This window comes from Saimiri boliviensis, chromosome 7 (assembly GCF_048565385.1).
Source record: "Saimiri boliviensis isolate mSaiBol1 chromosome 7, mSaiBol1.pri, whole genome shotgun sequence".
In the NCBI taxonomy this organism is placed as follows: domain Eukaryota; kingdom Metazoa; phylum Chordata; class Mammalia; order Primates; family Cebidae; genus Saimiri; species Saimiri boliviensis.
In genome coordinates, this window is record NC_133455.1 from 62,560,689 (window position 1) to 62,577,031 (window position 16,343).

General features: G+C 38.9%; 1 protein-coding gene across 2 annotated transcripts in view; it reads right to left on the minus strand.

Moving 5' to 3' along the window:
- Positions 1-1,137: 1,137 nt before the first annotated feature.
- Positions 1,138-16,343, minus strand: part of YEATS4 (YEATS domain containing 4) — a 137,838-nt gene continuing 122,632 nt past the window's right edge. For both annotated transcript variants that reach the window (XR_012518420.1, XR_012518417.1), the window contains 2 exons: positions 9,381-9,603; positions 1,138-7,546 (listed from right to left, as the gene is read on the minus strand). The gene's annotated coding sequence lies outside the window, so the exon portion shown is untranslated. The remainder of the gene's footprint in view (positions 7,547-9,380; positions 9,604-16,343) is intronic.

Consider the following 16,343-nt stretch of genomic DNA (forward strand, 5'->3'; position numbering starts at 1 on the left):
GGAGCGGGGGAGGGAAGGGTTTTGGCACCGGAACTGCTCTCAGGCTGGAGCTGACAGGGCCGCCGGGGCCTCGGGGGCGGGGCGGGGCCTCTCTCGCCCGGCGCCCACAAATCAGCCTCTGGGCTCTTAGCTAACTAACCCTTTCCGACCCGCGCCTCCTCGGTGTCCCCGGCTCCCCGGGCTACAGCTGCACCCTTTGCTGTAACTGCTGGTCGAGTTTTTTCACTCCAGCCACCTAAGTTTACAAATAAGGAAACCGAGGCTCGGAGAATTGAGGTCCAGGAATCCAGGGCACGCAGCCGGCCTCCCTGCTCCCTTCCGTGTACTCCACGCTCCAAGCTGCCTCTTTTAAAACATAACTGAGAACAGTTAAGATGTACTGAATGCTTACGACGTGGTAGGCACTGTATTAAGTCCCTCCGGGTGCATTGACTTATTTAGCCGTCCCCAAACTCCTCAGGGTTGCTGCTGTTATCTACCTCTCGCAGGGGAGAAAAAACGGTCAAAGATACAAACGTTGGCTTCGTGATTTTATTTTAATTCATGTGTGTCAATCTCATCTACCAATAACAAGATTTTAAAATTATTTATAGACAGGACTCAAACTATATTCCTATGTTCTGCCATCACTGGCGACTTGAACAGAGGCTAGAGCTGGGGGTGGGAGGGTTAGGGTGGGGATCTGGAATCTTTCTGCTTGGATCCTTTTATTTACTTTTCTTTTTTCACCCTGGCAAGTTGTAAAATCATCTCTATTGTAGGAATCCAAAATGATAATGCATGATAAACACTTCCGAGTGTCTGGCACTGGATAAAAGTCAACGATTCTTACACTTCATCAGCAATAGGCAGTAGCAAAAGTTAGTTAAGGAGATAACAAAGCAAGAGTAGAGGTTTTTACAACTGGAAAAATAAAGGTGCTTGTGAAGCTCCGTGCAGTGATAGTATGAGGATCCACAGAGTTACATACCAGACAGGAAAAGGGAAGGAAAGGGGCGGGCGGCGGGGAGGATTCCTCAGCCACAAAATCAGAAAGGCACCAAATATCTGAGGCAGATTTTGTATCTGAGATGCAGGGAAAGAAAAAAAAGCCTCTTAGCATGTATACTATCTGCAAAACAAATGTACTAACATCTCTTGAAACTGTGGGGGAAGGTTTTTATTTTTCTATGAAAGGCAGGGGAAATGAAAAAAGTTGAAACCTATTATTACCAATTTAAGATGCCAACAATGCCACTGCTCTTGGCTTTATTTACAGTGCTGTCTTATTTTATTTTTGTGATCGCGGAAGTGTTTGTAAATACTTCCATGATATTCAAATTTAAGCAGCCTTTAGTGCCTCAGAGTGTGAAGAAGTGAAAAACAGCGTGGGTTGGCAAGACTCACTGACGTCTCTTCTTCACTCAAGGCCTAAAGGGCTAGTGAGAGGAATCCTGCATCACAGACATTATCAGGCTCTGTGTGGGATGCAGAGGTTAGTCATTTAATCTGGTCATCTAATTGGTAAATGGAGCAGTCTGCATTCGAATTTACAGCCATATTCTCAGATGCTTTTCGTCACTATCCCAGTGGTTCTCAAATTTGAGAGTGCACCAAAACCATGCGGAGGGCTTGTTGAAACAGATTGCTGGCCCTCACCCCTAGAAGCCCCCCGACTAAGCCTCTCAACATAACCTGTGAACTTGTTACAGATGCACATTACTGGGTCCTGCCCCAGACCTTATGAGTCAGAAGCTCTGGAGTGGGACCCAGCAATCTGTGTTTTAACAGACCTTGCAGGGGATTCTAATACACCGTCAAGTTTAAGAACTACTGCATAAGATATTAAGAACTAATATCTTGTCGTCTACATATGCCTCTTTTTTTCTAATTATTTCCTATAGGGATAACCCTTATTGGAGCAAAAGTTTTTCCTGTTGAATTAAATGACCCATTGAAGCATTTTTATTCATGTTTTGCTCTCAGTGAAAGATGACGCTAGAAAAAATTACTATAATGAAGGATTCATTTTGATTACTTTAAATTTGTACTGAAATTTAACTAGATAATACTGGGTTGGGGACGGAACTGATCTTATTTGAGAATTACTCTCTGCCAAGGCTTTACATGTGTGTTTTCTGAATTAATCTTCACTACATTGCTATGAGGTTTTATGGTCTTAATTTTACAGATGAGGATAACTGAGACTTAGGTGAAGTAATTGACTTAAGCATATATTCTTGTTAAGGAGCAGAATCAGGATTGTGCAAACAAAGATCCCTCTAACTCCAAAACTCGTGTCCTTTCCACTTCGTGGCTGGAGCCTGGAGGACCAAATTCCAGTGTGGGCTCCACCACCCCAGCTATACAACATTGAGTAAGCGATTTAATCTCTATTTCGATTTTCCATCTATAAATAATGTTATCATAAATCTGCCCTGCCCACGCTGGAATGTCAGAACAAATGAGGAAATGAAAATGTACATACTTTGAGCTTTTTAAAGAAAAACAGTAAAAAGGCAAGTTATTAAGGCATTGTATGTTTGGGCAATTGTTGCTGTGTGATCCTGGACAGTGAAGTCTTCTTTCCCATTTGTCTCCTGATTCATAAAGAAGAGCGCTAAAGTAAAAGGTGTTTGACTTCATTGACCAATGTCTCCTAGAGGCAGAAGAAGATGACAGAGATTGTATGCACCTCTTGTAAAAATTACAAGGAATCTCTTACCAGGCTCATTCAGCTCCAGGTTCTTGCCAAATTACCGGCCCATCCTCATTTTAGAGATGTCTTTTCTCTCAACCCTTTTCTTTTGTCCATTCCAGGCATCCCTCTACCTGCCTGCCTCTACCCGCTAAGAAAAACTTAAAATTCCTGTTACTTTATCATGTAGAAGGATTTAACTCTCAATCCTCATCTCAGGCCAGACTCCAGGCCACCTTTATTGACACAATCACCATGTTGTGCAATTCCAGGGGGTACTATTCACAAAGAATACAATATGAATGATGCTCAGGAGATAACAAACACAAATGATGGCCCCTGAAACTGTGTAAGGCTGTGGCCCTGTCTACGCATAGCTCCTACCCCCGCAAACCCACTAAGGTGTTTTGTTAAACAAACGAGCCATCTACTTGGGTGTCCACCCTTGGCCAAGCTTTGAGATACTGGGATTCTTTGTTTTTGTTGGTTTAATGCAGACCTGATCCTAACCACGAAGCTTAAATTCTAACTTCCACATTCTACTGTGACACTTTTCACTCTCTTCTGTGTCATTGTTGCTTATCTCTCTGCTACACTAGTGAGTTTCTGAAGACCTTTTCATATTTTGTCTTCCTCATCTTTTATTCATGCCTCAAAAACATTTGCTTTGAATAATAGCACAGTGTACTAGTATATATGTATTAGTGTAAATATTTATGGTAAAGATTGTGTATTGTTGGATCCAGGGAGTTTTGTACCAAAAAATAAATTGAATCAAAATTTTAAAATTGAGAAATGTCATGTAAAAAAAAATTCCCAACTTCTGGCATCTCTTGAAAATTTAAACACTCTGGCAGACATCTGGCATGCATCCACAAGGCATCAGTGACTCTAGCTCAGATGCAGCCTCTCTCTTCAAACAGTGCAATGAACTGGCTTACCCACATGTGGTAATCTTTATGGTAGACAGAGTTTGGGACTACTGGTATATGGGATCATAGGGATGTTTTAAAGAATCAGGTACAGAATTTTGCCTTACAGATTTTACATGTGCTCATCACTATTCAATATATTTCAAGATAATTTTAAATTGTTTTTCTGGGGTAGCAATTGTGGGGTACCATGTTGTACCATTTCTTTTTTTGAGACAGAGTCTCATTCTGTTGCCCAGGCTGGAGTGCAGTGGCATGATCTCAGCTCACTGCAACCTTAACCTCCCAGGTTCAAGTGATTCTCCTACCTCAGCCTCCTGAGTAGCTGGGATTATAGGTGATCACCACGACACCTGGCTAATTTTTATATTTTTAGTAGAGACCAGGTTTCGCCATGTTGGACCAGGCTGATCTCGAACTCTTGACTGCAGGTCATCTGCCCACCTTGGCCTCACAAATGCTGGGATTACAGGTGTGAGCCACCATGCCTGGCCACATTATACCATTTCTAAAAAAGCAAGACAAGTGCAGACATCAAATTATAAATATCATTACTACCAACGTTTTAATGGAGTTGTAGCTAAGTTTATTTGTCAGCAGCCTTGGAAAGACAAAAGACGAATAATAGCAATTACTTAAATAGATTTGATGACAACCCTATGGGACATAATTGTTTTTTTTTAATTAATTTTTCCCTGGATGGAGACACAAGCAAAGCTAGTTCAGGTAGCTAGCAAATGATGGAGTCAGGATTAGAATCTAGGCAGTCTGTCCCTAGAGACACATTTATAACCACTAAACTAATATTTATTGATCCCTTTCCATGTGCCATGGCCACGACTGCCTCCCAACTGAAAGAGACAACCAGATTTATAGAAGAATGCATAAATCTCTTCCAGGCCTTTTATAGGTCACTAATAATAAACCCACATAGATCCTTTTCCCCTTCCCACCCCAAGTCATATTGACATGTTTGTAATCTTCATTTTGAAATGGACAGTCTGCCAGATATCTAAAACTTCTTTTAATTTCCATGTAATTCTTGCATGAAGTTTGTTTCTAAGAAACATTATCATGACGAATCCTATGCATGTGGTTTCACAAACAATGGAAGCAATTTGAAGCCATATAATATTGACATTGAAAACCAGTATCTCTAGTCAAATTGTGCTTGCGTGGAGAAATGAGAGATGTCAAGGTTGAATTTGAGCAAAAATGTCACATTGACACAAATGCAGAGAAAGGTCAAAATAGAGAACCTAAAAGGGAATGATTTTCAACCTTTGGCATATTTTACATTTAATTTTTAATTAAATATCATGAACAAGTATTGGAACTGACACTTTGCTTTAAAAGGTTTAAATTAATTAAATTTCTGTTGTCCACATTGTATTATGTAGTATCAGGAATTTAAGAGGTTGCCTTCCACTCTTACTCCTTTTTTTTTTATCAAAACACTGCCCATCTTACCTTGCCTCAGCTTCTCTTTCCACAAAATATGCATGATAAATGCATCTTTATATCTTAGAGATGTTGTGAGACATAGCTAATAAATGATTATAAAGCATAGCTCTTTGAAGTATAAAGCACTGCATAATTACTAAATACTATAATAATCATCCTCATAATAATAGTAATTTTCAACCAACACATCAACCAGACCCAGATGGCTTTAGTCACCTCCCAATTAGACAAAAGTATATATACCAACTATGAAATCAAGTAAATCTCTTAAACCACTGACTAGTTCTACTCCCTTCCTCTTTCCAATGCAGAATCTGAAGTCAGACTGCCAGTGACGCATCTCAGTCTCATCACTTGCTAGCTGTGTGACCAGCTTGTACAAGACAGTTAATCTCCAATATCTATTTCTTCACTATAAAAATTACAATAATAGCAATACCCACCTCATAGGACTTTTGTGAGAGTTCATCAAATTAATACATGTAGAACTCTGAACTAGTGGCTGGTAGGCTATAAGGGCTCAATAGACATTAGCAGTGATGATGACTTGCAGCAACATCTGAAAAAAAAAAAAATAATAATGGGGCCAGGCGCAGTGGCTCATGCCAGTAATCACAGCACTTCAGGAGGCCGAAGCAGGTAGATCACAAGGTCAGGAGTTTGAGACCAGCATCGACAACATATTGAAAACTCGTCTGTACTAAAAGTACAAAAAGATAGCCAGTGTGCTGGTACGCACCTATAATCCCAGCCATTCAGGAGGCGGAGGCAGGAGAATTGCTTGAACCTAGGAGGCGGAGGTTGTAGTGAGCCAAGATCGCACCACCATACTCCAGGCTGGGCAACAGAGTGAGACTCTGTCTCAAAACAAAAAACAAAAAACAAAAATAATAATGGGCAGCAGTCTAGCCATGTTATTGGATGGTAAGTCCATCTATTCAACTTGGAGGCTAATTGGCACTGCATTCAATTTTAAATATAAATATGAATTTATATTTAAAATTCATCAAATATAAGTTAATGTTGAACTTTGATATCAAAAGAAAAGATGAGACATTTCATTTTCCCAGTCTGTTTAGACTTTTTTTTTTTGAGACAGGTTCTTGCTCCTTCACCCAGGCTGATGTGCAGTGGCATGATCACTGCAGCCCTGATCATCCGAGCTCAAGCAATCTTCCCATCTCAGCCTCCTGAGTAGCTGACACTACAGCTGGGCATGGGCCAGTAGCTGACACTCAGCTGATTTGCCTTGTTTAGCCTCCCAAAGTGCTAGGACTACTGGTGTGAGCCACCATACCCAGCTATTTTTATTCCTTATAATCATTGTGCATGTAATAAATGACTACATTTTGATTATAGATGATTAGGAAAAAAATTAAGTAAAATGTAAAAGTACCTCTTCATCACTAACACTCCCCATTCCCCAGCCCATTCTTCTCTGCAGATGTAACCACTATAAATGATTTGGTGTGTTGCTTTCCAGGCCTTTATGTGTGCATTTATATTCATATAAAGAAAACCCAGTGGTAACATGAAACTATGTGGTTAAGGCACCCCAGAGATGGAGTTTCACAGTGTTGCCCAAGCTGATCTCGAACTGCTGGGCTCAAACAATCCTCCTGCTTCAGCCTCCCTATCAGCAGAAATAATAGGCATGTATGTGTCTGGCCCCACCAAAAAACTTTTTTAAAAGAATTTTGTAATTTTCAATCATTTTTAAGTAATTTACAAAACAGAAGAAGAAAAATGTGGTTAAAATTTCAATGTAGAATTTAAAAAAATTACCAAAGTGAAATTCTTAGAGAATCTTTTGATAATAAAGATCTTACACATGTGTCAAAAAAAGAAAGAAATTTGTGTTTTTATAAATGCATAGAAATAAAAAAATCAGAGCTTGTTGGGATTTCCTTATACTAACTTAATTTTAACATGGTTTTAATCTTAAACAGTAAAATACTATTTACTATGCACCGTAAGCTCTTTAGTGCTTATGATCTTTCTAAAGATCTTAATCTGAGCTGGCTTTATCCATATGTATACACCAGTATTTTTGAATACATACATGTAATCATATTGTTTGCAAATGGCTTTGAGTGAGCAATTTTATACATCATGATATTTACTTAATGGCAATCTAAATAAGGAACTTGCACCATATCTGCCATTTTACTCCCCTAAAAACTATTCCTGTCTAAGGGTCCTGTTAGAGCGACTTGAGTTTCAAAGCTTCCATTTTTGCTAAGGCAAATTTCATTTTCCATCACGTTTCCAAGCCCATGTAATACAATCCTTTTTTAATCTCTACAGAGTGTATGATGGAGAGAAATCCTACCGACCAGGAGCTTTCTAAATGGTGACTATGGAGAGATGCCAAGGAAACTGAATGGTGCCAAATGCAAAATCCTCAAGTTGCTCTCTAAACCAACAGAAATTCACTGGGAGCTGGATTTCACGGAGGCAGGAAGTATTTCACCTACAAAGATAGAGCACATGTGGAGATTATATTTGGGACCAGGGAATAAAGAAGAAAAGTAAAGCTACATTATATTTCAGGAGACTGTAAAAAGAGAATGTTCCCTAAAGTAAAAATAACCAATGACCTTTGGGGCAGGAAAAATATTTAAGCAATAGTTTATAATTACGTTTATTTAAATTTTTCCCCTATAGGAAATAAACTGCTGAAAATCTGTTATTCCTTTAGCAAGTTCAATGCATATAGAACCCATAGAGTGAGAGAAAGAGAGAGAGAGATCCAGAACTATTTCAAATTTCAAAAGCTATCTTTATTTGAAATAACCCTGGATCTAAACTACTGCAAATGTTTGTTGCATACTCACTGTGCATAGGAGGTCAGGGGAATATCAAGAACTCCAAGTTACAGAACAAGTCCTCTAAGTGCATAAAAGTGCTAGTTAGAGAAATACATTATGGGCTCATATAAAAAGAACCATAATGGCCGGGCCAGTGGCTCACGCCTGTAATCCCAGCACTTTGGGAGGCTGAGGCAGGCAGATCACGAGGTCAGGAGTTTGAGACCAGCCTGATCAACATGGTGAAACCCTGTTTCTACTAAAAATACAAAAATTAGCCTGGCATGGTGGCATGTGCCTGTAATCCCAGCTACTCAGGAGGCTAAGGCAGGAGAATAGCTTGAACCTGGGAGGCGAAGGTTTCAGTGAGCCAAGATAGAGCCACTGCTCTCCAGCCTGGGTGACAGAGCAAAACACCATCTCAAAAAAAAAAAAAAAAGGAACCATAATAATGCTAAGGATCCTGTGGTAAATGCTGAATGAATAACAGAGTCATTCATTTTTGGAGACCTCTTCCCTCATTCACAGTTTTAGGACTAGATAAGAGATATAATTTAAATCATGTCTTAAAGGATTTGTGGAAATTATAGGAAAAGAAGGGACATGAAAAGGATCCCAGCATTCAAAAAAGTACAGATGCAGCAAAGTACCAAGCACATCTAGGAGACCTTGAGCAGATCCTTTTAACTGCAACAAAGGGTTTGTGCCGAGTAGGAGAAAACTTTAAGTAGGGTGGGCCTCCACTCTGAAGGGCCTTGACTACTAAATTAAGATAATTGGACATTATCTTTTTAGGCAATGAAGAATCAAAGCTGGTTTCCTGTGAAGTAACATGATTAAAGTATGCTTTCTAAAAAATCTTTATTTTTTTATGAAGATATTTGCAAAACGCAGAAAACCATTAAAAAAAGAATAAAAATTGGCACGCACCTATGATCCCAGCTACTTAGAGGCTGAGGCATGAGAATCCCTTGAACCTAGGATGCAGAGGTTGCATTGAGCTGAGATCGCACCACTGCACTCCAGCCTGGGTGACAGAGTGATACTCTGTCTCAATCAATCAATCAATGTAAAAAAAAAAAAAAAAAAAAAAAAAAAAACCTAGAAACCCATCATCCATAAATATGTTAAACTTTGATGGATAAAGGTATAGCATTTTATTTCTAGCCATATATTTTTGTGTGTGCCTGTTTGTGTATGTGGAGACTGGGATTATGTTTTATTTATTCAACATTATGGTTCTTCAACATTATTTTTTAATGAATTGCAATGTATTTCATTATATAAATGCAATGTACTATACTTGTCCAATTTTTCCATTTTTCATCCAGGCATAAATAACTAAGATTAATCCAAGGTTAAACTAAGCAGTATTTACAATGGATTGAAATGAGGATAAACGGAGAGCAGGAAGACCAGTTAAGAAGCTACTGGTAGAGAACTGCTTGAATAAAGGGCAGGTTCACATACTGGAATAGTAGATAACTATTACATTACATTATAACTATTATTCCAAAGAATGATGCTGCTCTCAGTGTGCTATTCGGAAGTGATCTCCAAGGTCGATTTTCTGGGTTTCTCCTCTTTTCCCCAGTCTCTTAAATTTGTAGTGCTCCAGAACTCAGTCCTTTCTCTTCTTGTTCATCTACATTTCCTCCCTTGGTAATCTCATCCAGTCCCGAGGATTTAAATAATGTCTCTATGTTAACCACTTGATGGCCTGCAGAAAGAAGAAGTATTCTATAAACAGAGGTGGGTACACATGTCCTGAAAAAGCATTCAAAACTGTAAGTTGGAAATGCCTGCTCCACCAATGCTATCCAGCAGGACAAATTACAAATACAAAACACTAGTGTACTGCCCTTAGAGGGGTGCTTGTAAGTGAGGAGTCTTGAAGCTGAGTATACGCTACAGCTCAAATCAAGGCCTAGAGACAGAAGCAGAATGATGTGTGAAGGAATTGGGAAGGGTGCACCACCATTACAAAGTCAGGCGATGGGATGCGGAGGGAAAAAAATCACCTTGGGCAATTTGGTCTTTGACTTCTCATTCAGATGTTTGTAGACTAATAAAGTGAAAGCATTGTTTGATTTAGGTTTCTAATAAATGGCACATAAGCCGTTGTGACAAGGGGTGGAGGGAGAAAGACTCTTGATCAGTGAACAAAGTAACGCTCCTGAGACAGAAAGCAAATATTGATGATTCTTCATTTTCAATACCTTCTCCATGTCAAAGTTTTTTTCATTGTTTCTATTATGAGCTCTGCTTTTCCTCAAATAACTCCTTCAACTAAAATTTTCAAAGAATTCTTTCTTTCCATTTTGAAAAGGCCTACCTACTTTTACACAATTGCACTTTGCCTTCCTTTTTGTGTAATTGGGTACAAACATGTAAAAATATTTATATGTCTCTCTAATCTATAGAAAACCATTTTGGGGGTCTTTAAAACAGACTCTTTACAGATGGAGAGAATGAGAGAAATGTCCTCAGTGTGCTGGCTAAAAACTGCAATGTCTGCCCAGCACTGTGCCTCCTCTCATAACAGGGGATGCTCTGCTGAATGAGCCCTTGTATGTCAAAATTCAAAAAGTTCTTGTTTGCTCCAGTTGAACAAAGCTCTCACAGACAGTGGGATCTGCAGGGTAGCCACCAAGTGTGTTAAACCAATGCTCCCTCCACCACACTGCTGAATAGTTTATCGTAATGGCAGTTCTCACCTTCATGTATAGAGGCCGGTGTTCATGTTGCCGTCCTGCACAGAGCTCCCACTGACTTCAAAGGAAATGACATAGAACAGAACCCCGTGGTGTAAGGAGAAACAAGCAGCATCTGATCAGAATCAGGCCATTTTTTTTTCATTCCCTCTGTATAAATGGCTAAATTTATATACAGAATATCTAAAGGCCACCTTTCACTTCAGCAGTTTATGAATTGTCAGATATACATACACTTATTGGGAAGTTCAACACTGGACTGCTTTTTATACAGGAGGGAAAGGGAGGGGAGTGTGTGTTAGAAAACTCCACCTCAATCCCATGTATTTCTTGGTATGTAAGACCCCCAAGAGACCAAAGTGACTTGGGGCTACATTAGTGGTTCTGTTGCACTTAAAGCTGGCTTTCAGGCACATGCTGAAGAAGAAGGAGGAGGAGGAGAAAAAGAGGAGTGGAAAAGGAAGATAAAAAAGAAAGTATAAGTATATGTTCAGTAAGTCTCTGGATAGGGGAAGTCATTCTAAGCTGAAAAGCAAGGAGAGGGGTCTCTAGAATAAAGATTAGTAGATTTAAATACAAAAAATCGGACACTTCTTCATATTAAAAATCAAAATGAGATAGGTTAAAATGGCAAATAAAAAGCCGTGTCAATTGTGACAGGTAAAAGATTAATATTCTTAATATATTTGAATTATCCACAAATTGGCTAAAAATGTAATAAAATAAATTCTAGATGGATACAGTGTTAAAATTTAAATTTTCTAAAAATGCTTAGCTAAAGTAATACATAGGTGAATATCTGACCTCTGGATAGGAAAGAGTGATTGAAGCTTTAAAATAATATAAGAAATCACAAAGAAAAACATCAACGTATTTGATCATATGAAAAATCAAAACTCTGTAAATTTAAAAAATGAAGAAAAATTAAAACAGGTAACTTGGAAAATATTTGCAACAAACAATTATCCTGAATTTATAAAGAACTCAAGGCCGGGCTTAGTGGTTCATTCCTATAGTTCCAGCACGTGGGGAGGCTGAGGCAGGGACTCAAGATTGCTTGAGCTCAGGAGTTTGAGACCAGCCCAAGCAACATGGTGAAACCTCATGTCTAAAAAAAATTTTTTTTTTAATTAGCCAGATGTGGAAGTGCATGCCTGTAGGCTCAGCTACTTGTGAGGCTAAGGAGGGAGGATCACTTGAACTCTGGAGGTGGCGGCTGCAGTGAGCCAAGATCACGCCACTGCACTCCAGCCCAGGAGTCAAAGCAAAACCCTGTCTCAAAGTAACAATAATAATAAATACAATAATAATAATAATAAAGAACTCAAGAAAGTTGATTTTTTAAAAAAAAGTAATGAAAGATTTCCATAGAAAAAAACAAAGGATTCAGACAATTCATGGAAACATAAATTAAAATATGTAATAAGTAATAAATAACACTTGAAATGTTAATATCAATAATAAACACTTGAAAATGTTCGATATTACTAAGAACCAATGAGTAATGAAATGCATACTAATTTTTTCACTTCAAATTGGCAAATATGAAAAAATGAAACTATATATTGTAGCCTTTTCAAATACAAGCAATGAACAGAAAATATAGTGAGAAAGATATGCTTATTCAAAATAGCAAAAAAAAAAAACAAAAAAAAACAAATAAAATGCCAAAGAATATACTATACTTAATGTGCAGAACCTAAATAAGGAAAGTGAACTTTCCTCCCTTTCTCTCCAAAAGGCAGCCTCATGGGGGCCAGGCCTTCGAAGGAAGAGTGTACTAGCAAGATAGTACCCTAAAGGTGTCAGGAAATTGGCAACATGCAGGGAGATTAAGCAAATTAGTAGAATATTAAGGATAATGACAGTCAAGTTGCTCAATCTCAGAGAAAAGAGGTATAAACATGGAAGGGGAAAGCTACAATAAGCCCTGTGGCGATGCATTAGAATTGAACCTATCAGTGTGAACTTACGGTTTTCAATATATAAAAATAGATACAAAAAATAAACATAGGGCTGGATGTAGTGGCTCATGCCTGTAATCCCAGCACTTTGGGAGGTCCAGCCCACCAGATCACTTGAGGTTAGGAGTTCAAGACCAGCCTGGCCAACATGGTGAAACCCCATCTCTACCAAAAATACAAAAATTATCAGGGTATAATGGTGTGCTCCTGTAATCCCAGCTACTGAGGAGGTTGAGGCAGGAGAATCACTTGAACCTGAGAGGCAGAGGTTGTAGTGAGCCGAGATCATGCCATTGTACTCCAACCTGAGCAAAGAAGTGAGACTCCATCTCAAAAATAAATAAATAACTAAATATAGATGTAAATGCATATATGCATATATATAATATATATAAATGTGTATGTGTAAATACCTATACATGTATATGCATACATGTATTTCCCTAGCTCAGTTAGTGAGGCAGCCTAGGAGAAGCAATGCCATAGTAACAATGAGCACTCCTACTGTCTTGAACTTGGTTTCTTAATATCGTTCTGTCTTCTCCACATTTACTCTGTACTTTAGGGATCTTACCCACTTTCGAACACTTCATGCCAATGACATCTACATGTATATGTCAAGACTAGACCTTTCATTTAAGCCCCAGATTACTATATTGAAACTGCTTATCTGACATCTCTACTTTGTTGTGTCGCCAACATTTCAAACTTATTTAGTCAAAATAGAATGTCTAATATCCCTGTGTCCTCCCAAGCTATTTCCCCCATTATTTGTATCTTGTAAATGGTAGCATTATTCACTCAGTTACTGAAGTCAGAAGTCTGGGAGTTAAAATCCTTTTCCTTTCCATCATCCTTCATTGTCAGTTCATCCGCCAGTCCAGATGGGATTCTACCTCCCAAATGTATCTTGAATTCATTTACTTTTCCCCATCTTCATTTGGGACTGTGCCAGTTTACATTACTGTTCTTTCTCTCCTGGTTTACTCTGATGGCTTTCTGACTGGTCTCTCCACTTTTACGGAAACTTCCTTACATTCCATTATCAACGTAACCAGAGTAAATTCCTAAAATGAAATTGGAGCATGCTATTCTCCTCTTTAAAACCCTTCTATGTTTTTCCAACCTTTTAGAGCAAATCCAAGTGCCTGGCTATGGCTAAAAAGACCCTTGCGTGATCGGAACACCTGCCTGAAGTCGCCAACTTCGCACTATGTACTTTATCTCATTAGTCACAACTCTGCAGTCAAAGTGTAGTCTGTAGGCTGCGCTTGGTGGCTCATGCCTGTAATCCCAGCACTTTGTGAGGTCGAGGTGGGTGGATCACTTGAGGCGAGGACTTTGAGACCAGCCTGGCCAACATGGTGAAACCCCATCTCTACTAAAAAAAACGGCCAGGTGTGATGGTGCATACCTGGTCCCAGCTACTCAGGAGGCAGGAGAATCACTTGAACCTGGGAGGCCGAGTTTGCAGTAAGCTGAGATCACACCACTGCACTCCAGCCTGGGTGACAGAGTGAGAATCTGTCTCAAAAAAAATGTCCTCTGCAATTGATGCTCCAAGAACACATCAACATTTTTCCTCTTTCAGGATTTTAGCACTTGCTCTTATTTCTGTTTGTAATGCTCATCTTTCAGCTTTTCACATGGTTGGTCCCTTCTCATTCTTTAATTTTTAACTTCAATGTCAATTTCTCGCCGGGTGCAGTGGCTCACGTCTGTAATCCCAGCTCTTTGGGAGGCCAAGGAGGGTAAATTGCCTGAGGTCAGGAGTTTGAGATCAGCCTGACCAACATGGTGAAACCCCATCTCTACTAAAAATATAAAATTAGCTGGGTGTGGTGGCACATGCCTGTAATCAAAGCTACTCGAGAGGCTGAGGTAGGAGAATCACTTGAACCTGGGGGGCGGAGGTTGCAGTGAGCCAAGATCGCATCATCGCACTCCAGCCTGGGCAACAAGAGTGAAACTCCGTCTCAAAACAACAATAACAACAACAACAACAACAACAAAAAACAACGGCCCCCCAAAAAATAATGTCAATTTCTCAAGGCAGAATTTCCTGGTCATCTTATCTAAGTAGGACCCTCCATTATTCTCTGTCACAGCCAACTGTTCATTGTCTTCCCGATATAAGCGGTAATTGTTTTATTTATTTGTTTGGTTAATTGTCTCTGTCTTTCACTGGAATATAAGTTGTGTGAGGGAGGTGATCTTGTCTTTCTTGTTTTCTTATGTATTCCTATTGTTTAGCTTCGTGTCTGGTGTATACTTCATAGTTGATAAATTTTTACTGAATTCACATATCCATCTGACAAGGGATTAATAACCAGAATATGTAAGGAGCTCAAACAATTCAGTAGCAAAACCCCAAATAATCTAATTTTTAAGTAGGCAAAAGATCTAAATAGACATTTCTTAAAAGAAACACTATTCACCACAGCCAAAATACAAAATCAACCTAAGTGCTCATAAATGGATGAATGGATAAAGAAAATGTGGTGAATATAAAAGATGGAATTCAGTAATACAAATTAAACCCTGTCATTTGCAGCAACATAGGCGGAACTGGAGGTCATTATGTTAAGTGAAATAAGCCAAGCCCAGAAAGACAAATATCACATGTTCTCACTCATATGTGGGAACTTAAAAAGTGGATTTTATGAAGATAGAGAGTAGACTGGTCGTTTTCAGAGGCCAGGAAAAGTAGAGGGGAAGGCAAGGATGAAGAGAGGTTGATTAATGGGTACAAGTATACAGTTTAACAGAACAAATAAGACCTAGAGTTTGATAGAACAGTAGGGTGAGTATAGTCTACAGCAATCTATTGTATATTTCAAAATAGCTAGAAGGTAATAATTTGAAATGTTTCAAACATAAAGAAAAGACAAATATGTAAGGTGATGGCTATTCCAGTTATACTGGTTTGAACTTTCCAAATTATATGAATGTATTCCTTTATTGCAGGTACTCCCAAAATATGTACATGTATGAGGTATCAATAAAAAATAAAAATAATAAAAATTTACAGAAATCTATTATGTGTGAGGTGCTAAGGACTCAGAAATGAAACAAAATTTTCTCTCACATGGCTTATAATCTAGGAAAGAAGTAAGTAGCAAAGCAAATAAGAAATGGCTATTCTGCATAATTAGTGCTATGGGGGTGGGGAAGTATGGGAGAGTATAGCACCATCTAGAAGAAGCCCCTATTCTGGGGCTCAAGGAAGATCACAAAAGGTTGTTTTTGGAGGATGTAACACCTTAGTGAAACCTACAGGATGGATCAGTTAGTCATCCAAAATACAGTGGGTAAGGACAGAAGCAAAGGACATGTATCTGGAAAGGAAGGAGCGCATGACATGATCAAAAGGCTAAGCCTTAGGGCTGGAGAGTAGAGTTGAAGATGAGGAAGATGAATGCTAAGAGATAAAATATAAGTAAGCTGATATAATGGTAAACCTCACCAAACATCTTGAGGAAATGTGAAGGTCAATGGAAGGCTGTATGCAGGGCGTAGCATGACCAGTTTTGTGTTACACAAGGTCATTCTGGCTGTACTGTATACAGGGATGGAGACCAAGAGTTAGGAGGTCATGGCAGCAACCGAGGTGAAAGCTGGCAGAATAACAGTGACCTCGACTGGGGTAGTAACAATAAGAAGACAGATATGAGGGCCATTTAAAAAGTGGCAGTCACAAAAATTAGCAATTCAATAAATTGATAAATGATGTGGAGATAAGTGGTTAAATATTTGGAGGAAAAGAGTTAGATCCTCATATA